The sequence below is a fragment of the Dryas octopetala genome, chromosome 6, assembly GCF_963921425.1.
Source record: "Dryas octopetala chromosome 6, drDryOcto1.1, whole genome shotgun sequence".
NCBI classification, from domain to species: Eukaryota; Viridiplantae; Streptophyta; class Magnoliopsida; order Rosales; family Rosaceae; genus Dryas; species Dryas octopetala.
The window spans coordinates 18472036-18497616 of record NC_141371.1 but is presented as its reverse complement, the minus strand read 5'-3'; the positions used below and the strand labels follow the sequence as shown (position 1 = coordinate 18497616).

General features: G+C 36.7%; 3 long non-coding RNA genes and 1 pseudogene across 7 annotated transcripts; all 4 read left to right on the top strand.

The window, feature by feature from the left end:
• Nucleotides 1-1346: 1346 nt before the first annotated feature.
• LOC147283017 (uncharacterized) lies at nucleotides 1347-9188 on the top strand (annotated as a pseudogene). The gene is made up of 5 exons (XR_015122928.1): nucleotides 1347-1516; nucleotides 1594-1832; nucleotides 3320-3491; nucleotides 8665-8979; nucleotides 9049-9188. The product of XR_015122928.1 is annotated as an uncharacterized LOC147283017 (transcript).
• On the top strand, nucleotides 5036-8140 carry LOC147283018 (uncharacterized). Of its 4 annotated transcripts, none has more exons than XR_015122949.1 (5): nucleotides 5036-5518; nucleotides 5598-5652; nucleotides 5783-5860; nucleotides 6046-6253; nucleotides 7037-8140. It is a non-coding gene; the product is annotated as an uncharacterized LOC147283018 (long non-coding RNA). The 4 variants fall into 4 exon arrangements; XR_015122947.1 differs by lacking the exon at nucleotides 5036-5518 and having other exon boundaries at nucleotides 5527-5652; nucleotides 7037-7093; nucleotides 7660-8140; XR_015122946.1 differs by lacking the exon at nucleotides 5036-5518 and having other exon boundaries at nucleotides 5527-5652.
• Nucleotides 9189-10401: 1213 nt separating the features above from the next.
• On the top strand, nucleotides 10402-11336 carry LOC147283016 (uncharacterized). The gene is made up of 3 exons (XR_015123093.1): nucleotides 10402-10498; nucleotides 10640-10746; nucleotides 11217-11336. It is a non-coding gene; the product is annotated as an uncharacterized LOC147283016 (long non-coding RNA).
• A 1970-nt stretch (nucleotides 11337-13306) lies between these two features.
• On the top strand, nucleotides 13307-14362 carry LOC147283015 (uncharacterized). Its single transcript, XR_015123082.1, has 3 exons — nucleotides 13307-13403; nucleotides 13545-13651; nucleotides 14122-14362. It is a non-coding gene; the product is annotated as an uncharacterized LOC147283015 (long non-coding RNA).
• The last annotated feature ends 11219 nt before the right edge of the window (nucleotides 14363-25581 follow it).

Genomic DNA, 25581 nt, shown 5'->3' with positions numbered 1-25581 from the left:
CTCCCAGAATCGATCTGCTTCTGCCAGTGTCGATCAGCTCCATCGGACCAAAGTCATACTCTCATCAACCGTATTTGCAAAAGGTACTATTCTCATTTCTTCTTAAGTTTTCTGATTCAATGTTGGTTGTGCTTCAAATTTAGGGCTAGTTTTCTCTTTTTGTTTATGGTTCTACATGTTTTTTTCTTATGGGGTTTCATTTTTTTGTGTTCTGGTGCTTTGTATTTCATTTTTGGGTCACTTTTGGCAAAGCTTTGTGTTTGTTCCTTAAGAAATCCATCATTTACTAGCTTATTTGACTACTATGGTCAGTTGTGTGTATGTGGGTTTTGCCTGTTGGACATGAGTTTACGAGTCTACACCTTTTTCAAAGGTGGTCTTTAATGTTGCCCATCATTGAGTTTTTGTTGAAAGAATCCAAATGAGTTTTCCATGCCCAGAACAGTTTCGTAGTTATGTTAACAATCTACTGTCAGTGATGACTGTGTGGTTAAAGTAGTGTCCTCCTTCTCTGTTAATCAACTCCTGTCAATCTTGGTTGCGGCTGCTTTCAGCTTGAACTGACTAGATGTTGCTTGTATATGTAAAAGTTTAAAAACTCAGTTTAGGCAAATTAAGACCTGCTATAACCCATTGAACCATCTTGCTCAGCTTACTTGTAGCTCGGCATTGATGAAATTGGTGATTTAACTACTTCTATGGCTATTCTAGGCACATAATACATGCTAAAGCTCACATCACCTCCTGAATAGTTCGTATGCCTTTTTGTTGTTCATTTGAAGATTTATGTCCACTTGTATTCAGGGTAGATTAAGAAGTAAGAATCTGAACCAGCAACAATCTCTGTTGCATTAGCTCATTGTGCTTTTAGGCTTCTCTCATAGGCTTGATGATTATTTTCTTTCTTATGTTATTCTTTCTAGTATCATATTACAACTTAAAATTGGCTTGCACTTATAATTGTCTTGTTATCGTTGACTCTACTTTTTATTTGTTAAAATGAAAATGTGAGAGAGAGATAAAAGTCTAAACATGATCTCCTTTTCTTTTGTCTTGCATAAGTCCTCTGATGTCTTGACAAACTTAGACAACTTTCTTGTCCTCTGCTGTCTTGACAAACTTAGACAACTTTCTTGTTGAGGAAACATATATATATATATATATATATATATATGATAGTGAAAAACAAATATATAGTTAGACAACTTAGACAACTTAGACACCTTGTCTTCATTTTTTATTTGTTTTACTCTACTTTTTTTTTTTCTTTTTAATCAAGTTTTTTACTTCTTTTTTTCTTTCAGTTTGTATTGATCTATAGTTTTTTTTTTTTTTTTTATAGTTCACACAAATATGAAAAGATTTCTGTCACAAGCTGAAAGGAGTTCTAAGTCACAAGCTCAAAGTAGTTCTAAGTCACAATCCCAATTGGAGGCAAAGTCAAGAAGATACCTCACATGGAACCCACAAATGGATACTGCAATGGCTAAAGCTTTATATGACCAAATGAATACTGGTAATGAAAACTCTACCCACTAACCCCTATTTTTGTGCTTAATTCCCAGTTTTTAACTAACTACAAACTGAATGAAGGTAACAAGGGTGATGGAGATTGGAAACCACAAGCATATCAAGCAGTTGTGGATGAGTTGAATGCAACTTTGCAACTTGGTTTGACAAAGGAGAATGTCAAGAACAGACTTAGAGCTTGGAAGAAACACTATGCTATTGTCACTGACATCAAGAGTCAAAGTAGGCTCACTTGGGACGAAGAAAAAAAGATGGTTCCAATCTCAGCAGAAAATTTGAGTGTTTGGAATGACTATTGTGAGGTATAACTAAAAATTATTGCTATTTTAAATTCCAAGCTTCTTATGCTTTTTCATTTTCCATAAGCTATTTGTTAATTCTGTGTGCTTAATTTGGCTAGTCTATCTCTTATTGCTCTTTTAAAACCCTTTTCTCTAAGATAGCAAAATTTTTAATGGACAAAATTGATACATCAATGCTTAGTTTTGTTTCTCTTAACTAGTACAAGTTAACATATTAGTATCAAGAATAAGCAGATATTTCAAGGCAATGACAAATACTAGATGTTAATTAACAAAGACGTGCAGGGATTTTCTTTTCAGCTTGCAAATAGTTTAATCTTCTTTTCCCCATATTTTACACTTATTCAGATGACTCACAAATTTATTAACTTATCATGCCTTGATTCAATTTGAGAAATTTAACACCATCAAAGAATCAAAGCTATTCATTTTCTACAGGTTATTCAAGTGTACACATTTGGGATGTTCAAATTTCCATAGGAATATTAGAAGATAGATATTAAGGGAAAAATCCAGAGAATAAGTCAACTTTTATGTTTACTTCATTGCTTATGAATTCAATCAATCTTATAGGTTGTACACATTGAGAATAAATTATACATCATTCCATGAGATGATGGTAAAAATTTTTACTAATGTGGCCAAAACTGTCTAGTTAATGGTTTAATCTGTCTACTTAATGGTTCTCCCTTGGAGCATAGATTTGAATGTGCATATTTTCGGACAAAAGATTAGAACTTTTGCATTTACGGGACATCCCAAATGAACCCTTTATTAGTGAAGCTGAAAGTCTGAAACATTTTGCTTTCTATATACAGAGAAAAAAAGAAGCATGTTGTTGACTGCATGTTGTTGATAAATTGCCTCTAAATGCTGGCTCTATTGCTGACTGTTGTTGATAAATTGCCTTGAAATAACAGAATCACAGGGGGATAGGGTTGGAGGAATCCTGTAGATGTAGATATGTTGACATATTAGTATCAAGAATAAGCAGAGTTCAAATAAACAAATTGGTTGGTACATGTATTTCTATGTCTTTTGTAGTCTGATAAACATATATGTACAAGTATTATACCACTATTTTAATATATGTTCTGACTTTAGTACAATTGAAATCATAAGCTATTATTACTTATGACTTTATTTACTACTCTTACTTGCTGCATTCAAAAAGTAGAATTGCTTATCAATGATAAAGGCAACCACCTCTCTTTAGTAGTAAGCCTATCTCTTATTGCTCTTTTAAAACCCTTTTCTCTAAGATAGCACAGTGCAAGTATATTCATGATCACATCTATATTTATGTGTACAGTACAAGTACTATGCATATCTTGCAACCACTATTTTAATATATGTTCTGACTTTAGTACAAGTGTTATGCCTATTCTGCATAAGCTATTTGTTTTTAGGTGTGGTATGCATGATGGTGAATTGAATGGTGCATTGACTTCATCAATATTATACCTTATTTCCTGTTATTTTTGTAGTCACATCTTGCTGCTCGTGGTTATCAAAACAAGGTTATTGATAATTGGGATGATATTGTGATGTTGTGTGGGAAAGATAAGGCGACTGGTGAAGGGGCAAAAGCTGTTGGAAATGCTGAGCACATGATGGAGGCTGAAGAAGAAAATGAAGGTGATTTCATTCCTAACTCCCATGCACTACAAGAAAAATATCAATAGATATCACCTCTTTTATATCAGATTTGAAAAAACTGATATTGTAAAAATTATAATATCAGTTAATTTCTTTGTTAATATCTAAACTCTAATGGTGCGTTTGGATGGAGAAAAAAAACTTGAAATTTAAATTAAACTCAGCATTTAAGAAATTTTATGCTCTAATTTCCTTGTTTGGGTACATAAATACAGAATTTTGCAAATTCTATGTGGAAAAAAACTTGGGATTTAAAGGCTGTAAATTCCAAGTTTAAATTCCACCTAAATTGGTGTCATTTTCAAAATTCCAATTTTTTTAAAAAAGAAAAAGTCGTTCACCTATCACCTTGCCAATTAATCACAATACCACCACCACCACTACCACCATGCCGCCGCTACCACCACCTCCGCCGCCAACACCACTGTCGCCACCACCACCTCTGCCGCCACTACCACCACCTCTGCCACCACTACCACCACCACTGTCGCCACTACCACAACCACTACCGCCGTCGCCACCGCCACCGCCATCACCACCGCCACCACCACCACAACCACCAACACCACCTCTGCCGCCACCACCTATGCCGCCACTACCGCCGCCGCCGCCACCATCACCACAACTGACACCGCCACCACCACCACCACCACCACTACCGACACTGACACCACCGCCAATGCCGCTGTTGCCGCCACCTCCAATACTCCAATTTTCGCCGTCACCATTTCTTCCACCGCTCGTGGACCATTTCCCCTACTACCATCGTCAACTGACCACAAGCATTATTTTTATTGTTGCCACCATGCATCACCATCACTCTTTTATAAAACTACTATAAATTCCGTATTTAAATTCCATTATGATTACATTTATCCAAACAAGAGAATTTACAAATTCTAGAATTTTAAATAACGTCATTTTAAATTCCGTCATTTGTGAATTCCTAAGTAGTTTCAAACTATTTCATCCAAACGCACCATAATAGAAATCACATGTTTTTTTTCATCTGATATATAATGTTTTCCCTTTTTCTAAAATTTTTTAAAACATCAGTTTAGACTGTCAACTGATATCTTAACACACCACTTATAAGTTTTTTTCCTACCACCCAAATCACCTGATATCTAATGTTTTAATTTTTTTTTTATATTTTATAAAGTCTAACATGTCAACTAATATTTTATCTAACATAAGTATGACCCCACTTAAAATTATTGTCCTACCAGACTGTTAGACACTAACCCTCACAAAGCTCAGACACAAACCCACAAACCCAAAACACACCCACACCCACAAACCCACAGACAGACTGTTAAACACTAACCCTCTCTCTCTCTCTCTCTCTCTCTCTCTCTCTCTCTCTCTCTCTCTCTCTCTCTCTCTCTCTCTCTCTCCCTGCGAACTCGATCTCTTCTCCTTCTCGCTGTCCGGCGAGTGTGGCCGGCGAGATGACCACCACTCTCTTCCTTTCCTTCTCCTCTCTCTTTCCTTGTACTTCACTCGCCCTAAAACTCTCTCTCTCTCTCTCTCTCTCTCTCTCTCTCTCTCTCTCTCTCTCTCTCTCTCTCTCTCTCTCTCTCTCCCTGCGAACTCGATCTCTTCTCCTTCTCGCTGTCCGGCGAGTGTGGCCGGCGAGATGACCACCACTCTCTTCCTTTCCTTCTCCTCTCTCTTTCCTTGTACTTCACTCGCCCTGAAACCAAGCTAGAAACCAGAATCGAGCCACACAGACCCGATGGTCTTCTTCGACGATCTTCTAATCCCGACGGCGTCGCGGCCCAAATCCGGCCACAATGGGTTCCTCTCGTCGATATGTGTCTATCCATGGCCTTCACTTGCCTTGACAGCCATGCACGACAGCAGTTTGAAGGCTACAAAGCCGCGACTTCTCCAGTTATTTTACGGCGAGAGAGGCGGCGTATGACGGCGACTTCACCTTGGTGAACCTCAACATTGAGTCGCCTAAGACTTCATTGAGCTTCATGAAGCCTCAGCCTGCAACACCGTCTTCGATCCCGTTTAGGGTTTTTTTTTTTTTTTTTTGTTGAATATCTGATTTCTTTCCAATCAATTCGCTCTTGATTTTATACTTTGGTTTTGTAGGTGAATAGATTGTGGTTCTGAGCTAAGAGATCGATTTCAAGGATTCATTTAAAAGGTTGGCTTAACAGAGTACGGGTGTGTGTGTGTGTTTGTATAGCTTATTTAATTAATTTAAACAGTATACAAATGTATACTTTTAATTAATTTATGTGTTTTTTTAATATAAATATTTGTGTTTTTTGCAGCCTATCATTGAGCCACCAGCTCTTGCCCACCACCGTGCCCATCCTCCACCTTGACTCACCATTGATCCACCAACTTAGGTAAAGGAATAAACGATTGTTTTCTTTTCCTGGCTTTTGGTGGTTTGATTTTTGTTTTCTGTTATTCTTTCACTAGTATTTGTTATATGTGGTGGTTATGAGATCCGTATGCTTCTATTATTTAACCTTTATCCTAAATTGGTGTGTTTTGTATAAAGCTATTGTTTTATCTGTTTTTTGTGCAGGTGCTTTGGAACTCCCAATTACGTACATGTGTCATGACTAATGATGTGCTTGCAAATATATCCCTTTGTGGTTTCTAATATGATATTTGTTATCCAGCTATGTTGTCTTCTATTTATATTGTATTTTTCTAATGGCTGAAATGGTTGATTGTTCACCAAGTGCTGCATATATGGGATGCCTGCTCATTACTCTGCTTTTAAAGTTTTTGTAAGATTTCTTGTAGCTCTCTTTGATTTGATTTTTTTTTATCTTTTTTACACTAGAACAAGTAATTAACATGTACTCTAATTTATTTATGCTAAAAACAAGAGCTCTAATTCATTTCACTACACATAAATGTAGAGGGAAAGAAAAAGTGAAAATCATAGTGTTTGTCCCCTGTGTTAATCCAAAAGAAGGTAATGCTAGCTAGCTATTAATCTAGCTGGAGCTAATGTACCTCTACATTCTTTGATCATAAGTTTATATACATATAGCAACTAGCAAGTGCTCCAATTCTTAGTTTGTCTTTCATAGCCAACTTGTAAGCTGAGTGCTTTTCTTCTAGATCTTATGATTCTTATTCAAGTATATATGCATGAGTTATATAGAATGCTCAAAGCGATAAAGATTACAAAGAAAAGTTATATTTATATATTGTGATATTGTTGCATTATATTTATACATATATTGTCTGGCAATATGCATCTCTATAAATTTAATTAATTAGATAAAAAAAGTTTCATATCACTGTTTACAACAATCCTAAACTGTTCGTCACTAATGCCCTAATTTCTTGTAGTGTTTATTTCTGGGAACTGGGGTTTGATTTTGGAATTAGGGTTATAGGCAGAGAGAACTTCGATTTCTTGCAGGGTATAGGTTTATGGAAATTAAAACAAAATATGGTTTTGGTTTCTGGTTTTTGGTTTTTGGTTCTTGTAGGGTTTAACTTTATATTGCAGACTGAGCTCATACCTGTTGTTGGTCTGATTCCTTCTCTCTTTTCAGGTACTCACTATGATCCTTACCATAACCTTCTCTGCATAGTTTATGGCTGCAAACAAGGTCAAATAATTTCTCTGACCTTCTTAGTGCATAGGCTTTTTCCAACTTGAGAGTGATTAAATAGGTCTTTTATATTTCCAGTGCTCCTTGCATGTCACTAATAGGCTAGCTGCAAAGAAAGTGCAAAGATCTTGCCTTTATAGTCTACTTTCATCCCTACAAAAGTGATTTTTTTAGTTTTATTTCTGAGGGGCAACAAACTGATGAGCAGTTTTATTCATGCTATATTGTTTGACAATATTTGAAGCCAACCATAAAATCAACATCACTGTGGCTTATTAATTTATTTTCCGTTCAAAGCCAAGGTATTGAATTTCTCTGATTGTTCCATATCCAATGATGGTTTAGATTTTCATTACAGGAGCTTGATCTTGTAATTCACATTGTGTACAGAACACTAGTGGGCTATAGTTAAAATGCAATAATGATATTTTTTTTGTCATTTTGGTAGGTAATGATGATTCATTTTGGTAGCTTTTTATGAATATAAATGTCCACAAGCACTCATTCCTGAAGCTTGCTGATGTTCTTGCTGACTTATTCCCTAGCTTGTTTAACGACTGCAGAGTTACTCATGATTGAAATAAAAGAAACTATAACAGAGGTTGTTAGATGGAGAGAAACTTGTGAGTTAGATTGTTAATTGTTTAATTCATGTAACTGTTTAGTTAACTTAATTTATTGAACCATCGATCTTTTGTTCTTATGTACGGCTGTTATATCTGAGGCAGCACAACACATGGAAGGAAATTGAAGTTGATGAGGTGTAGATTTCACGGGTCAATTTTGTCGGTAATTACATGTAGAGATGTTGCCATGCCAATATTTTGTACATGTGGGCAGCTTTTGGTATATTACAACTTGTTTTGGTTTTGTCTTTGTCTTCCCAAGTAGATTTAAGCAATATTGCCTTAGTTATTAGGCTGGTGGTTATGTTTAGACCTTTAGAAAACAAAAAATGTGTTCTCTTGTTGGATATTGTACTGTAAACATTTTTTTGGCAACTTTGAATATTGTTATTGGTGATTGAAATATATGGAATGGGAATGGAGGATTTTATAGCTGCACAAATTTTTGCCCATTTCAATTTACAGGCACAAATTTATGTTCGCTCAATTGATATCCTTTTTAGGTGAAAAAAACTGATATATAATATACATTTCAATAATAAACGATATCAGTTTTAGTCTAAAAATTGAAATGTTTTGATGTTTTGATATCAGATTTTATCTCAGATTTGATATATAAATAATGTTTAGATATCAGAGTATGTTTCATACGTGATATTGATATCAAATTATATGTCAGTATTAGTGTCAAATACGATATCTATTGACCAAAACTATTGATACTCGGATTTTGTAGATATCAAAAATAATATAAAATCAGATATCTATTTTGTATTTAAGACATCAGGTTGAGAAAAAAAAAGATATATAAAATTATTTACATATCAGTTTAAAATTGATATCTAAAATGTGAACATTAGATATCACGACGCGCTATATCAGACGGGTACCCCATTAGATATCAGTCCACGACTGATATATATTGACATTTTTGTTGTAGTGATGCTTCTACACATCCTGCAACTTCAACTTGTGACTCACATCCATATAAGAAAAAGAAAAAAGATCTAGTGGCATAAGCAATTGGTGATGTGGCAAACACCCTAAAGGAGTTTATGGCAAGTCAAGTGACCAAACAACTCAGAGGAGAGGAAGTACATTAAGTGGTTTCAGATATACCAAACCTTAATAGATTGCAAGTTTTTAAGGCCGTACGAATATTGATGGCTGGTAACCCAGAAGAGTTTTCACTTTTGAAATCTCTTTCTGATGCCGAAAAGACCGAGTGGATACGGATGCTTATTTGTCAGTCTGAAAGTAATTTCTCTTCATTATCAATTTTACCTTTTTTTATTTTTTATTTTTCATATAAACTATATTGATTAGGTGATTTGAGTATATTTTTCAGGTATGAGAAACCAATGATTAAAGTGGTAGAAGATGAAGCCCTTGCATGTTTGAAGCTCTTTATGGAAAACATATTAGAACAACATTTCTTTGATGGTGTTGGATCTTTTTGTGAATAATATTTGATATTATTTTAAACAATATTATATCTGTTTTGGAACCATATGTATGAAGCTCCTATGTGGTTTGAACGATTTGTTATCCTTTTTTGAACAATATGTAGTGATTTCTATATAAAGTACAATTTAAAATGAGTTAGTTTTAAATTTATAGGTCGTGGGCCTCATTTATAAGCTATCTTTGCAAGCTTATCATATGTTACCATAATGATATATTTAAATTAAAAATTTTCAATTGAAATCCTCATATTTCTTTTTTTTTATCCAAACAATAGGATTTGAAATACATGAATTTGAAATACATTAATTTAAAATACATGAATTTGAAATACATGAATTTAAAATACATGAATTTGAAATTTAAATCCAAATCTGTAAGACCCCGTATTTTTCAAGGAGTTATTTTAAATATTTTGCGAATTTATTTTAAGAATTTTGGGGATTTATTTGGAAATTTAAAAGGTTTGGTTTAATTTTTAATTTTTGTTTTAAATTGGGCTTGATCCAAAGTTGACTTTCAAAATAAATGGGCTTTTGATTTTGACTTTGGACTCGTTAGGTAGGTCTCGAACCCACGAGTTCGTAGACACGCGGCACGCGTCAATCGGAGTTACGGTTTGAAAGATACGGACATGTGAAGTGAGTGGCAAACTTGTAAATTTTACGAAAGTGGGTTTTAAATACCCAAAGGTCAGATTTCCTCTCTCTCTCCTCATTTCTGTCTTTCTCTCTCTCCCCCGCGCGTCAGTCTCTCTCTCGCCCCTCACCCTCGCCGTTCCTGCCACCGGCGCGTGGCGGCGCGTCCGGCGGCGGCTGGGCTGGGTGTTTGGCCCATGCTACTTGCCTCCCTCTTCTCTCTCTCCCAGTGGCCTCCGTTTCTCCGGCCGATCACCCACGACGAAGACACGACGCAGAACAGCTGAGCTCCTCCTCGCCGGCGATCTCGATTTTCCGGCGACGCCGCGACTTCCCACCACTTGGATCCTCTCCCTCTCGTCTCGGCGAGCCTCCCCGTACTCTTCCCTAGCTTCGACAACCTCCCACGACGGCGAATCGAAGTTCCAAGGCCGATGGCTTCTCCGGCCAGTTTCGGCCATTTCCGGCGAGAATTGGCCATCGACCCAGGTATCGTTTTGGCTCCTCTCGATGTCTCCTTCGTGTCCATGTACTTAGTTTGACCCACTTGTGATTCGATTTTGATTTCCCTATTTTGCAGCCGCAGCCACTGTAGCTCTGCCTTGTGTGGCGGCGATTTTGGTGGTTTTTCTCGGTCGTTGTGCCTCTTTGGAAACTCCTGGAGTCTTTTCAAGGTCCGTCGTTGTTTTTGGTGTGAATTTGTGTGTTGTTTGGGGTGGGGCAGCCACCGTGTGTGGTGGCGGCCACCCGTTTCGGTCGTTCAGTGGCCCAATTGTGTTTCTGAATTGTATTTATGGATTGTCTGGTCTTAACAGGTACACGGGCTCGGGAAATCTCATTCCCGATGCCGTTATGCTGCCGGATTTGAGATCCGAGCAAAGGAGCCAAGAAGGGCATTTTCGTCATTTTACGTGGTTAAACAGTGAGTGAAATTAGATAGTCTATTTCGTTGCTTTGTGTGCTTGTGTGCTTGTGTGTATTTGATTGCTAGGACTTGATTTGACTAGGACTTGGTAAGTCTAGGCTTGAATCTTGAGGATGGAATTGGTGAATGGATTATGCATTGAGGTTATAAGTTAGGATGTGAATGATTCGAGATTGAGGTTAATAGCTGACGTTTAGGCAATTGATTTGCCAGAATGAGGATTATTATTTATTGATGGATTTAAGATGTGAATTCGAGGATTTATGATTTATTTTGATGCTTGGATGATTGGTGATGAAATTATTGTGTGATTGAATATTTATGGGTTTTATTGTGGATTATTTTCAGCATGGAAATTGAAGGATTATTTTGAGGAGTATTGTTTAAGTCATTTCACTCATACGAGCTCTAGTGAGCTTACCGGGTTATTTGTTTGAATGACCCGGTGTACCGTGGATATGGTGCAGTGTGGTTAATGTTTTGCAGGTTAAGCAGGCTGAGGAGGCAGTGAGGAGAAGTTGAGGCAGTGGGACCTACTATGTTTTGATTTAACTGATTCTATACAGTGATTTTTACATACATGTTTTTGGCCTCACACTCTGATTTATCAAATGTATTTATTTATTATGTTAAGTGCATGGCTCATTCTTTGAAAAGAGGTTTAAAGGACAAAGTTTCAGTGTATTTATAGGCCCAAGGATCGGGGCGTTACAGAATGGTATCAGAGCTAGACCCGGCCGGAAGTGTGTGGATTGCAAGACCCAGGGACCAAGACCCTGAGTGGGCGGCTGCGCGAGGCAGTGGCAAGCTACCAGGTGAGGAGAAGTGAGTGATCCCACACTGCCCGGGTGAGGAATGGTGATGTTACAGAAAGTTTGAGGAAATCAGTTGAGAAAGTGTTTGAGAAACCAGTTTGAGAAAATCAGTTGAGAAATCAATTTGATAAAATCAGTTCAGGAAATGTTTGTGAAAGCCAGTTTGAGAAAGAAAATGGTTTTCAAGTGATTTCAGAAATGTATTTTATTTGAGCCATGAAAATGTTTGAGAAAGTTTTGAGAAATGTCCCCTGCACTGCCATCGCCTCTCTGCTCCTCAGCAAGTTCAGGAAAGTTGGAAGTTGGAGACTTAGTAAGAGGTTTGAATTTAGAAAAGTTGGAAAGATGGAGTAAGATTATTAGTTAGAGACCAAAAGTTCAAGAGAATTAGTGGAGTAGTACTTTTTAATTGGTTGAAGAGTTAGTTCGCCGAGTAAGTAGGGTTTTCGAGGTAGTAGCTAGGTAGGACTTGGCTGTTGTTTGTTTGCTAGAACTCAGCGACTATAGTTTTGCGATCTCAAGTGGCAACGCTTCAGAAGTGGGTGAACGACTCGCACATGAAGATGAAAGTTCTGAAGATGGAGAATTCAGAGTCATCGAGGTTTGAGGCAAGCTACTCGAAAGAATCGAAGATCAAGCTAGATGCACTCAAAGATCTTGGAAAACGGATGCGGATGGAACACGACAAGCTCGTTACCTACAGTTCTCAAGTGAAGGTTTTGAATCGTCATCGTATTTTTATTCTCATTCTTGCTCACGTTATTTTAAGTTTTCTTTTAAATAAAAGAGTTTCTTTGAAGTGTGATTTGTTGTTGCTTGTGTTTGTTGTGTTGTGTGAAGTTGTTCAGCTTTTACTTTCCCTTGGGAATTTCGAGGACGAAATTTTTTTAAGGAGGGTAGATTGTAAGACCCCGTATTTTTCAAGGAGTTATTTTAAATATTTTGCGAATTTATTTTAAGAATTTTGGGGATTTATTTGGAAATTTAAAAGGTTTGGTTTAATTTTTAATTTTTGTTTTAAATTGGGCTTGATCCAAAGTTGACTTTCAAAATAAATGGGCTTTTGATTTTGACTTTGGACTCGTTAGGTAGGTCTCGAACCCACGAGTTCGTAGACACGCGGCACGCGTCAATCGGAGTTACGGTTTGAAAGATACGGACATGTGAAGTGAGTGGCAAACTTGTAAATTTTACGAAAGTGGGTTTTAAATACCCAAAGGTCAGATTTCCTCTCTCTCTCCTCATTTCTGTCTTTCTCTCTCTCCCCCGCGCGTCAGTCTCTCTCTCGCCCCTCACCCTCGCCGTTCCTGCCACCGGCGCGTGGCGGCGCGTCCGGCGGCGGCTGGGCTGGGTGTTTGGCCCATGCTACTTGCCTCCCTCTTCTCTCTCTCCCAGTGGCCTCCGTTTCTCCGGCCGATCACCCACGACGAAGACACGACGCAGAACAGCTGAGCTCCTCCTCGCCGGCGATCTCGATTTTCCGGCGACGCCGCGACTTCCCACCACTTGGATCCTCTCCCTCTCGTCTCGGCGAGCCTCCCCGTACTCTTCCCTAGCTTCGACAACCTCCCACGACGGCGAATCGAAGTTCCAAGGCCGATGGCTTCTCCGGCCAGTTTCGGCCATTTCCGGCGAGAATTGGCCATCGACCCAGGTATCGTTTTGGCTCCTCTCGATGTCTCCTTCGTGTCCATGTACTTAGTTTGACCCACTTGTGATTCGATTTTGATTTCCCTATTTTGCAGCCGCAGCCACTGTAGCTCTGCCTTGTGTGGCGGCGATTTTGGTGGTTTTTCTCGGTCGTTGTGCCTCTTTGGAAACTCCTGGAGTCTTTTCAAGGTCCGTCGTTGTTTTTGGTGTGAATTTGTGTGTTGTTTGGGGTGGGGCAGCCACCGTGTGTGGTGGCGGCCACCCGTTTCGGTCGTTCAGTGGCCCAATTGTGTTTCTGAATTGTATTTATGGATTGTCTGGTCTTAACAGGTACACGGGCTCGGGAAATCTCATTCCCGATGCCGTTATGCTGCCGGATTTGAGATCCGAGCAAAGGAGCCAAGAAGGGCATTTTCGTCATTTTACGTGGTTAAACAGTGAGTGAAATTAGATAGTCTATTTCGTTGCTTTGTGTGCTTGTGTGCTTGTGTGTATTTGATTGCTAGGACTTGATTTGACTAGGACTTGGTAAGTCTAGGCTTGAATCTTGAGGATGGAATTGGTGAATGGATTATGCATTGAGGTTATAAGTTAGGATGTGAATGATTCGAGATTGAGGTTAATAGCTGACGTTTAGGCAATTGATTTGCCAGAATGAGGATTATTATTTATTGATGGATTTAAGATGTGAATTCGAGGATTTATGATTTATTTTGATGCTTGGATGATTGGTGATGAAATTATTGTGTGATTGAATATTTATGGGTTTTATTGTGGATTATTTTCAGCATGGAAATTGAAGGATTATTTTGAGGAGTATTGTTTAAGTCATTTCACTCATACGAGCTCTAGTGAGCTTACCGGGTTATTTGTTTGAATGACCCGGTGTACCGTGGATATGGTGCAGTGTGGTTAATGTTTTGCAGGTTAAGCAGGCTGAGGAGGCAGTGAGGAGAAGTTGAGGCAGTGGGACCTACTATGTTTTGATTTAACTGATTCTATACAGTGATTTTTACATACATGTTTTTGGGCTCACACTCTGATTTATCAAATGTATTTATTTATTATGTTAAGTGCATGGCTCATTCTTTGAAAAGAGGTTTAAAGGACAAAGTTTCAGTGTATTTATAGGCCCAAGGATCGGGGCGTTACAAAATCCAAATTCTCAATCTAAACGGGCCCTAGGATTTGAAATACATGAATTTGAAATTCAAATCCAAATCCAAATTCTCAATCCAAACGGGCCCTAAAAGATCACCACCTTCTGCATTTGCTCTACTTCACCAAAAATCACACACGCAAAATGTCTATCAAATTTTCTGAATTATGAGTTTGATGCAGATTCACCATTCAATAACAAATCACAATATGGGGCAATCAAAATGCAAACTGAAGACATTTCAATTCCAAAATACTTGGCAATTTGGAAATTTCTTTACAATTTTTTACAATTAAAACACCAATGTGAAGTAATATAATTTGAGGCAAAAGAAGGTTATAGTTTTGAAAATTTAGAGACACTATGTTACCGTTTCTAACTTAGAAATCTACATATGCTATATCTATACACTACCATTGTGGTCTAACAACCTGCCAGTGGTCTACCATATTTCCATTTCTCCAGCCACAGTAAACTGGATTCTGAGCAACACAGGTTTAGTTTTTGGCCAAGTTAACAATTAAACAAAATTAATGACTCTTGCAAGCTGTTACCCACATATATATTGGTAATGACTTACAATTTCATGGCCATAATTTTCCCACCTTAACTGTCACAATTTGATTTCAATGGTTGGCCCACACCCAGTAACCATACCCCAAATTATAAACTTGCCCCAACTTTAGTTTTTGGCCAAGATATAAGATGTTGATCCAAATGGGCCTAATGTAAGCTTGTAAATTTGAGAATAAAAGGTATAGTACATAAAGTGAGGATCTTTTTGCTGAATTTCAATAATCGAAGTCGTACCTTCAATCACGACAGGAAGACATCCTCTACTTCGCCATGTTGATATCTGTAAACAGTCCAAAGATGGAAAACACATATGAGATTGCAAACATAACATTTTCTTGGGAAGATGTTTTCCAGGGTAACAAAGAGTGCACATTAGTTGGGTTTCTCTTACTCTTCTCAAAGCAGAGGCCACATAATCAGGTGAATTTGAAAAGAAAGATAAGTAAACAAAGAGCCACTCATCCAAGCTCAACCAAGGCACCAATTTGTAAATGAACTTAATTTACAAATGGTAGGATTAACCATTTGCCATACTGCTACCAAAAATAAAAAAATAAATGGAAAGCACGTCTCCAAAATAAGACATGACAATAATGAGGCTTGCGGCAAAGTCAGTGACAGTCATGGCTGGAAAATTTACCTTAAGCTAATGATGAGTGTGCATTTTGCATCACTTTATGATACTAATTCCTTAACCTAGAGTGTTAAAACTCGATATTTTGTGTTTCTTGTCTTGTTTTTGTATTTTCAGGTCAAATGAAGCAGAAATAAGAAAAGGAAGCAAATGGAGCCATTTTGGGACATTTCCTGGTCAAACTAGGAAAACGAGTGAAATCCTGGTCAAACCAGAAAAGTGCAGAAATCCTAGTCAAATGAGGATTCCTGGTCACACTAGGAAACATCAATTCCATAACCATCATTGCGGAGCCAAAAATGAGAAATCATGATTGAAACAGGAAATCCTGGTTGAACTAGGAAACCTAACCCTATTAGGGAAAGGAGTCCTAATGACACTAGGAGACCCCAGGGGCAATATGGTCATTACGAGAAGTCGAAATGGATAAGGAATCTTTCATTTACAAGGAATCCTAGTTGCACTAGGAAATGTTGGTCAAAGTTAACTCTACAAAGTCAAGGTTCCAGGAGCTTCCAGAAGGTGGTGGACATCCATGGAAATGAATGGAGGGAAGAAATGAATTCAAATTCAAATGAAAATTAGGGGCAAAATGGGAAGTCAAAGTCAATGGTCAAGGGTCAAAGATGACAAGTCAACAAGTCAAATGGGCCTTGGGCCTAGGTCATGCCGAAGTCAAGAGGGATCATGCATGCATGCATGCGCCTAACCCTAGCAGCCCAAGCCCAATGCGCATGATCCAAGGTGGCAGCCCATGCATGCACATGCATGCCATGCAAGCCACTTCAGCCCAAGATGCAAGCCCAATGTGCAAGCCTCAAGGTAGCAGCCCATGAAGTGAAACCCTAGCCCACATTTTGCAAGCCCAATGCGCCAAGACCATAGCCCAAGACCAGCAGCCCATGTGCAAGGAAGAGGAACCCTAGCTGGCCCTTGCATGACTCACTTAAGCCCACAAGGCCAAGCTCTTGCCGCAAGCCCATGGTGCCTCTAACCCTAGCTGCTGCCGCAAGAAACCTTCTCCTTGCCTCTCAAGGATTGCACCTCTATAAATATATCATATACCTTCAGAACCCTAGACCCTTCTCCTAGTTTTAATTTTCAGTTTTCATTGGTTTTTATTTTCAAAAAGTTAGAGAGAGAGAGATCCGAAATTCAGAGAGAGTTAGAGAGAGAAGGTGGCGTGACAAGTGAGAGAGGAAAGGAACCAGCCCTTGCCGCAAGCCCTAGCTCACCTTGCCGTGAGTTCCTCCTGCTTGCTAGGTGCTTCCTTCTTCTTCTCTCCTTGTCGCAGCCACCATTGTGATGTTTCTCTGATTTTTGTTTTCCTTTTCTTCTAGAATTCTGATTTTATGCTTAGTTTATGCTTCTGATTTTATTTAGTTTGTGTTTCTGAATTTTGCATTAATATGAATTGGGATTTTGTTATTAGTTGCTGTTTTCTTTTATTTAATTTAATTATGTAGGTTTATTTATTTTATCTTGCATGTTAGTTGTAGGTTGATTAATGGATTTGCATGTTTTAACAAATCGTTTATCTGTCTCTTGATCGATTAGTTTGATGTTTGCGTGTATTAAATTTTCATTATCTATTAGAATCCATCACTAGTTGTTTGCATCATTTGACTGGCCACCTTAGGGTAATTGCATCTAGTTTATTCGTTAGGTTTAGCTGTGAAATAGTCAAAGACACTAAACCACAAGTAACAAGAGAATAAGGGATTATTCTTGGTAATGAGGTTGGGCGACCTCTATAAGGAAATAGTCAAAGCTTATATGTTGTGCATGATTGACGTTCTCACGGATCTTAATGACTCTTACATGGGTAACAGCTGCCTTAGCTTGAACTAGGGAACATGTAAGTTAACTGATTAAGGAAGGCCCAAGAAGCTCTTAGTATATGCCTTAGGAGAACAATTGCGAGAAAATAACTAGCCAAACATTTTTAGCAGTCAAACTTTAATACATTGTGTTTAAATTAATTGTCATTAGCCTTGGATGGTTATTACATGCTTATCTGATTTGAAACTGAAAACTTAACATTGCAAGATAGAATAAAGGGTGTGTGCGTGCGTTTTCATCTCTTTAAACCCCCCATTTAGTTATTCTAGTGATTATTTGAATTGATTTGTTGTTTATTAACCATTCCCTGTGGGATCGACCTCGTGCTTGTACGCTTTGCTACTGATGCGATTCGTGCACTTGCGAGAATACTTGGAATGAAATAGATGTTTATTTTGTTCTAAGAAAACATTCAACAGCTAATTTGTAGACAAAAGTGCAAGAATCTCATGTACTGGTGCTCCAATTGGGAACCGAAAATCAAGTTCTGCAATGGTAAAGCAAGTAACAAATAACTTACTTTGTAAATGATTAATTTATAAACTTTTGGTGATATACAAGATGGAGCATGCCTAGAAGAGCATGCACTGAATGTGAATCGAGTTAATCCCATATGAACACCAGAAATAAAAAAGGAGTTCTTACCTCTGACCAGTTGATTTCTGTTGAAAATCCCAAAACAAGATCCTTCAACCTCCTCAAATACCACCGGGAAAAACCCTAATTTGAAGAAGAACCTAAACAAATAGAAAACCCAAATTTTGAAACCCAAATTTCAGTAAAGAGAGAAGAGGACAGAGAGAAAGAGAGAACCCATGATGAGATAGAGAGAAGATCGAGGACAGAGAGAAAGAGAGAACCCAGGAGATCGAGATGACTAATCTTACCTTTTGGCTGCAACCCAAGACGATGAGCGAGGCAGAGAAAGCTCTTGAGGGCCGACGTCATCGCCAAGGTCAACGACGCGACGGTGACAAGGACTGTGAGAACGGCGACGCAACAGCGAGGGCTGTGGGTGGGTGATAGAGAGAGAGAGAGAGAGAGAGAGAGAGAGAGAGAGCTCAAGGTGAGAGGGAGTGTCTGAGACTGAGAGTGTTTCTGTGTTAATTGTGTTGAGAGGGGGAGTATCGGGTCTAACTTAAGTCAAAACATTTAAGCTGTGGCAAAAATTTGTATATTTGATTTTTAGCTGAAACAATTAATATCAGTTTATGGTTTAGATATCGATTATTATAAAATTTTAATTTCTGCCCAAAAATTTAGTTATCAAATTTGAAAACTTGGCGATATATAAATGTGTTTAGACATCATTTTTAGAAAACTAAAAATCCAACTGATATAAAAAACTTTGACAATATCGATTTTTTTAAAACCGATATATTTTTAGTGATATCTATTAAAGCTTTTCTTGTAGTGATTGCTCCTTGTAAGACCCAACAAGTTTCACATTTGCCTTGCTTCGAGCTCTATATGCTTGACATCTTGAAATATTTGACATGTAGTGCTTCTTAACCTTTGATTTAATTTCTCCAACCACTACAACAAAATTGTTAATAGATATCACCAATTTTATATTAGATTTGAAGTTGACTGATATTATAAAAATTATAATATCAGATAATTTTTTAGCTGATTTCTAAACTCTAATAGAAATCACATGGTTTTTATCACCTGATATATAATATTTTCTTTTTTTTTTAATTTATAAAAAGATCAGTTTAAACTGTTAACTGATATCTTAACAAACCATTTATAATTTTTTTGTCCCAACACTCAAACACACCTGATATGTTTTTTTTTTTTTTCCTACTTAAATTTTTTCTCTCTCCTGACTCTCACATTTCTCTCTTCTCGATCTAGCTCTCTCTGCTATCTCTCTCTTCCCTCTCCCACCGATCATCTTCTCCGGCGAGAACTCTCTCGTCCGGCGGCTGATGGCGACAAGACCACTCCCAAAAGCTTCCTCTCTCCCTCCTCTCTCTCATCATCACAGCATATATGAGTCAAGTCAAAGACTCTTACTCTCAGCTCTCACTTAGTCACTCGCGAGTCGCGATCTCCCATTTCCAGAAACACCCAGCCAGTACCCAGTCGCGATCTCTCTCGATCTCACTCTCGAAGTCTCGATCTCGCCTCTCTCCCAGTCTCGAGACCACCCACACCCACACCCACACCCACGAGGCTCGATCTCACTCTCGATCTCATCTCTCACTCTCATCTCTCCCAAAATCAAAAGGTATGTCTCATCTCTGAAATTTCAAATTAGGGATTTAGGGTTAGGGTTTTGATTTGGGGATTCAATGACTCACGGGTTAGGGGTTTGATTTAGGGTCTTCAATTACTGATTTTAGCTTATTCATTTATCTATATTTCTGATTGGTGGCTTAGCTTATTGTCTCTGAAATTTTGGGAGTTAGGATTTTTTTTTATATTTGGGAATTGGGGTTTTGTGACTTTGTCAATGATGGGTTATGGTTTGGGTAGGGGTTTTGTTCTTAATTAATATCTTTTTACGAAATTGGATTATTCTACCTCTCTAAATCTTTATCTTATAGCAAACAGAATATAACCCATTTTTTAATCAAATTTTGTTAATTAATGGGATTTTGTGTTACCCATTTGATCCCGTCTTTTATTCATAAAATTTTCACCATGAAAGAGAGAAGGATGTGGGTCATCTGATTTTCCTGGTGAGTCTATCAGATTTCTGCTTTTTATACAATTGCTTATGATCAATGTTTTCAATCTAAGGAAAGCTAGAGGCAGGCAATGAATGTGCTCTATCTTTGCCTCCTCATAGCTGTGAGAGGATATTCCTTGTGGTTGGAGAATGATGTAGATGATATTATATCTTGCTTTTGGTTAGACAGATAGCAGAATACCATTTAATTTGCTTTTAAAAGAATGTGATATTACTTTTCATAACCATTCTGGATGTTTTTTTTTTTTTACTAGAATCCTACCTCTATATATATTTGCAAAGGTTTTGGGTTACTGATGATGCACGAGATTTACCTTGACTTACCTATTTCCTAGTTGTTTTAACTGTGTTCTATTAGTCTTCTAATTCTCAGTCTTCTTTAGAAACAAAGTTTATTTGATTATTGCAACAACTTAATGAGCAGACTAACAAAGAATAATACTAAGTGACATGGTTTTTACATACAACTACATTTCCTCGCATAATTATTCTGCATCAATTGCTATAAGTCAGATTCTTTGTTTATGCAGTAAAAAAGAAAGAAAAAGCAAAAGTGGTAACCATCATCTGAATTCTTTCTTTCTTTCTCTTCCTTGGAATCTTCAGATAATTACTAGACATGTACAAGTGGTAACTCACTCGCTGGTGATGAATTTCGATCAAAAGCATGTACATGAATGTGTGTGAACACAATGAGATGTTGATATATGCCCCAATTATGAATGAAAAATATTTTCTTCTCTGTCTTGTTATTGATAAATGGGTACTTAATACTTATGTGGTGTGTATACATATGGTTTCCACGATGGTCTTATATTTGTAGTGGATAGCACTAATGGAAACAGAGCTTTGCTCCCCGAATGCTCAGTCAGGTAAGTTTTCTTGCATATTAATGCAGACCTGGCTTAGTTATTCTCTAATTAATTGCTTGCCTTAGATATTGGCAGCCACTGGCTTTAGATGTACAGGTAATTTTCTTACTTTTTTTTTAGTTAATCTATTTGACATATTTGGTTATTTGATCCACTAAATATATTATGCTTACACTTCAATGCATTTATTTGCAGTACTTTGCTGTCAGGCAAGGCTAGTTACAAAGATGTGAAAGACAACACTAATTGGCTTTCTAAAGCATACTATGGGAATTAGATGTTTATGGTTTACTGATGTGAGATAATTGTAACATGGTTTGTCTATCTACCTATAGAAATTTTTCAATAGGTGTAGTTCCTGCTCTTAACTTGATTTGATTGTTTACTCAGTAGGTGCTTTATATAATCTATTTCTTATTGCAAAGAACGAAACTAATAATTTGATTAAGTGCTGCAGTTTTTCTCAGATGTAAAAAGGATAATTTGGTTTCTGAATTTTTCCTTCTTTTAGGTTTTCATGGATCTTGCAAATCCTATTACACCTCCTTCTGTTCTTGTTAATTGGTTTGAGTTTATTTGGATGGGCAGTCAATTAAGAAAGCGGTTAATTTGATACAGGTAATATATATTACTTTGCCTTTTGGACAAACTCAGGGCTATTCAATTTGTCTGTAAATGAAGAATTTTTCTTATGGATGTTTGCAAATAGTTGAGGTTCCCCTAAAATAAATTGATTAACATATTAACATTATCAGCATTATGATTTCTTGAAGTTCACCAATCTGCACATACATCCTCCATTTACATCACAAAGAAGTTTTCTAATTAATTAAACAAGTGAACCAAGTATTTGTTAGGGACTTCAGATGAGAACATATGCCATAGTAGATTAATTTGATATGTCTAAATGTCTTCGAATTTGTGTCATAATTCATGAATTAATATATAATTCTTTTTCGTAAGTGAAAACAACAGGTTATTGATATTTTTACAAGAAGTATTTTATTGAACAATTAAGTTATTACTCAACAAAAAATAATTTAAATTATTATTTAAATTATTGAAGAAAGGATGAGATCAATTCAGAAGTACTTTTTTTTATTTATAATTTTTATTTAAAATTATTAAAATTATAATTATAACAGACAGAATTCAATTGGTCTAATTTTTGGCCGTCCGATATAATATATTTTGACCTTATCCATCCTACAAGCAGTAGTAACTGTTCCCTTGCACTATTAACATCCTCAATATCAAATATTGTGATGGTGAATTACTTTAATATGGTTTAACAAATGTTGAATTTAAGATAGCTTACAAATGTAAGGACTTGAATGACATCAGTAAAACTTGAAGGTATATATGGATGCCATTGTTTGTCCTTGACCCAAGGTTGCCAGACTCTTTTTTGAGTTTGAAACACTTATGTATTAGAACACTAATGATGAACTGCCAAGAATTTAATGATGGAACTTAATGACAAAAGGCCTAGTGGTATTAGTCACTAATAGTTGAGTTTCTTGTTATATTAGCTGGTCTGACCATGTTCTTGGGCTACTGGTTACCAGGTTAGGAAGAAATTGACAATGATGATCCCTAGCTTTTTTGTTCTAGAAGATTGGTCCTTCACTTTTTTTGAAGGACTCAATAGACATCCAGACTCTATTTTTAAGGACAAGGCTTGGTTGTGGATTGATTTGCTTGGCACAACTTAGCTGCTCTGTTTTACATTTTTTAAGTGTTTCTCATGTATATATTGTCTTCGTAGGTATGTATACCAGATATATTGTCTAAGTAGGGCTGTCTACACATACATGACCAAGTATATTGCAGAGTCTGTACGCCCAAGGTATGTTAAAGTTTTACAGCCTTTTTCTTCTAGCTTTTTGTATTTCTTTAATTTTGTTGGTTATATGGTTTTTTTAGTCAGTTGAGTAGACTGCCCTTAATTATGACACGAGTCCTTATGGTAAATTGCAGGAATATTGTATCAGCATTTCAATATTAATTTCCCAACCATTCTTACAAGTTCAACCATGTTATGCTTATCCCTCGTATATAGACCATTTAGTTATTCATGTCCAATTGTTTTTTTTTTTTTTTGGGTTGAATATACTTGTGTCTTACCTACTTTTGGTCAGTTCATATGTTGGTTTATTTCATATGCTGTTTATTTTTTTTTTCTATCTTGATTTTTGGGTTGTTTTCTGGATTTTATTTCTAGTTGGTTAAGGATTTCCAGACAAGGTGAGGATTTTATTTTAGTTTTGAGCTGCTTGCTTATATGGTTATGATTTTATTTGAGTTTGGATGCCAGTTCATCAATTTTGGAGGTTTTGAAATTGCATTGTTGTTTTCATTATTGAGTTCTTTGGTCTGGCTATTGCATTTTGTTATTTTGTTATGAACTGGTTCTTTTTTCTGATTTGGTGGTGATGCTTTGCTCAGTTACTAACACTTGGAAGATATCTCTTATTTTGATACTTGGGAAAATTGTCTTTGCTTTTGCCTTTAATTGGGCGCAGGTTGCCTTTGCAGTTTGCCTTTAATTGCCTTATATTCATCACTACCAACTTTTTTATTTTTTATGTACAACATTGGGAATAGATTCTTTCCTTGTGTGTATTGTTGTGATTTTGTTTTTAAATCTTGGACCATTTGTTCAGTATATTAGCCAATAATATTGAAGACCGTTGCATTATGCTTTTGCAGGTCTAGTGTTCATGAGAAGAGTTTATGTATATTTAGTCTCAATCAACACAACTTTAAGATGTAAATGATTCTACTCCACTAGCTAGATGAAGTTGTCTGCTTCGGATCTTCAAATTAGTACCATCAGTCATACCTTAGTAATTCCTTATGTATTTCCTTAACTATAGAACTACGTACTTGTTGGATATTATATTGTAATCTTTTTTTGGGTACTTTGAATGTTATTGGTAATTGAAATATGAAATATATGGGAATGAAAGATTTTATACTTGCACAAATTTCAGGCCATTTCACAATACAGGCACAATTGTATATTTAATTCATTGATATCCTTTTTAGGTGAAAAAAAAAAACTAATATATATCATACATTCTAAATTTTTTTTTTAAACTTGAAATAATAAACAATATCAGTTTTGGTCTAAAAACTGAAATGTTATGTCATTTTGATATCAGATTCTCTCTCAGACCTGATATATAAACAATATTTAGATATCAGAGTATGTTCCATACCTGATATTGATATCGAGATTACATATCAGATTTTATTATATACCTGATATTGATACTAAGATTTTAAATCATATTCTACTTCAAATCTGATATTGATATCATGGTTTTATATCATATTCTACCTCAAATACGATATGTATTGATCAGAATTATTGATATTCGGATTTTATAGATATCAGAAATAATATCAAAAAAGATATATAAACAATGTTTACATATCAGTTTAAAACTGATATCTAAAATGTGAACATTAGATATCACGACTCGCTATATCAGACGGCTACTCAAATAGATATCAGTCCACGACTGATATCTATCGACATTTTTGTTGTAGTGAACATCCATCTTACTGTTACTTTTTAGATCATCACTATATCTCTCAGCCAACCAAGTGCTTTTTATACTATGCTTATTTTCATCCAACAAGTTCCTTGGAAAGTCTTGACATACAGGGGGCAATCGACCTCGGCTTGTTCATAGATGCATAGACATACCATGGGCAACCCTCTGCCTTGCACTTTACCTAAACCTTGTACCAGTCATTAATAATAAACTTGTACAAGCATCCATTGTTTATGAAGCTTTCCTTAACAACTGCCTTGAAATCTTCAGAATTAGAATAAGAATATTGCCACAACTTAAGTTCAATGGTTCTAAAATTTGTTTCTCTCCTGAATGGTTTAGACCATGATAGCTTTTTCTTCTTAATCCCCCTTCTCTCTTGTTCCTCATCCTCATTAGACTCATTGATATCTAGAGATTTAAGATCATATGAATCAACATCATCAGAGAGTGGCTCATCTGGGGGAAGCTCTCCTTGGATATCTTCACTATTAGCACCCTCAAAATGCTCTTGATAAGCTAGGTCATCCTCCTGAACAACTTCTTCATCTGCACGCGCGGCTTTGTTCATAGTCAGAGTCAACAAAGTACGTCTTCATCTTATTCTACTTATTCGTCACCCTTATCTTCTCTTACCTCAATATCATGCAAACCTCCTTCGTCAACTTCTCCTTCAGCATTTCGTAACTCAACATCATGAAAATATCCACTCTCAACTTGGTCTATATCAATACCATAAAAATCTCCACCCTCATATTTTGGTTGGGGATGTGATTGAGCAAGAGGTTGAGGCTCATTTACTGATGTTTGCCTCTATAAGTCTACAAGCTGGCCCCCATGGTGTAATTCTTGTGTAAACAAGTGAGAAAATGGACCCTCTGCAATAATATATTGTCACAAATAGTAATTCATAAAGAAAATGAATTGACATGAATAACAGCAAGTAATTTCAATTATACTAACTTTTGACACTCATTTAACAGCAAGTTATTAGGAAAAGGCAATTAAACCATGGGA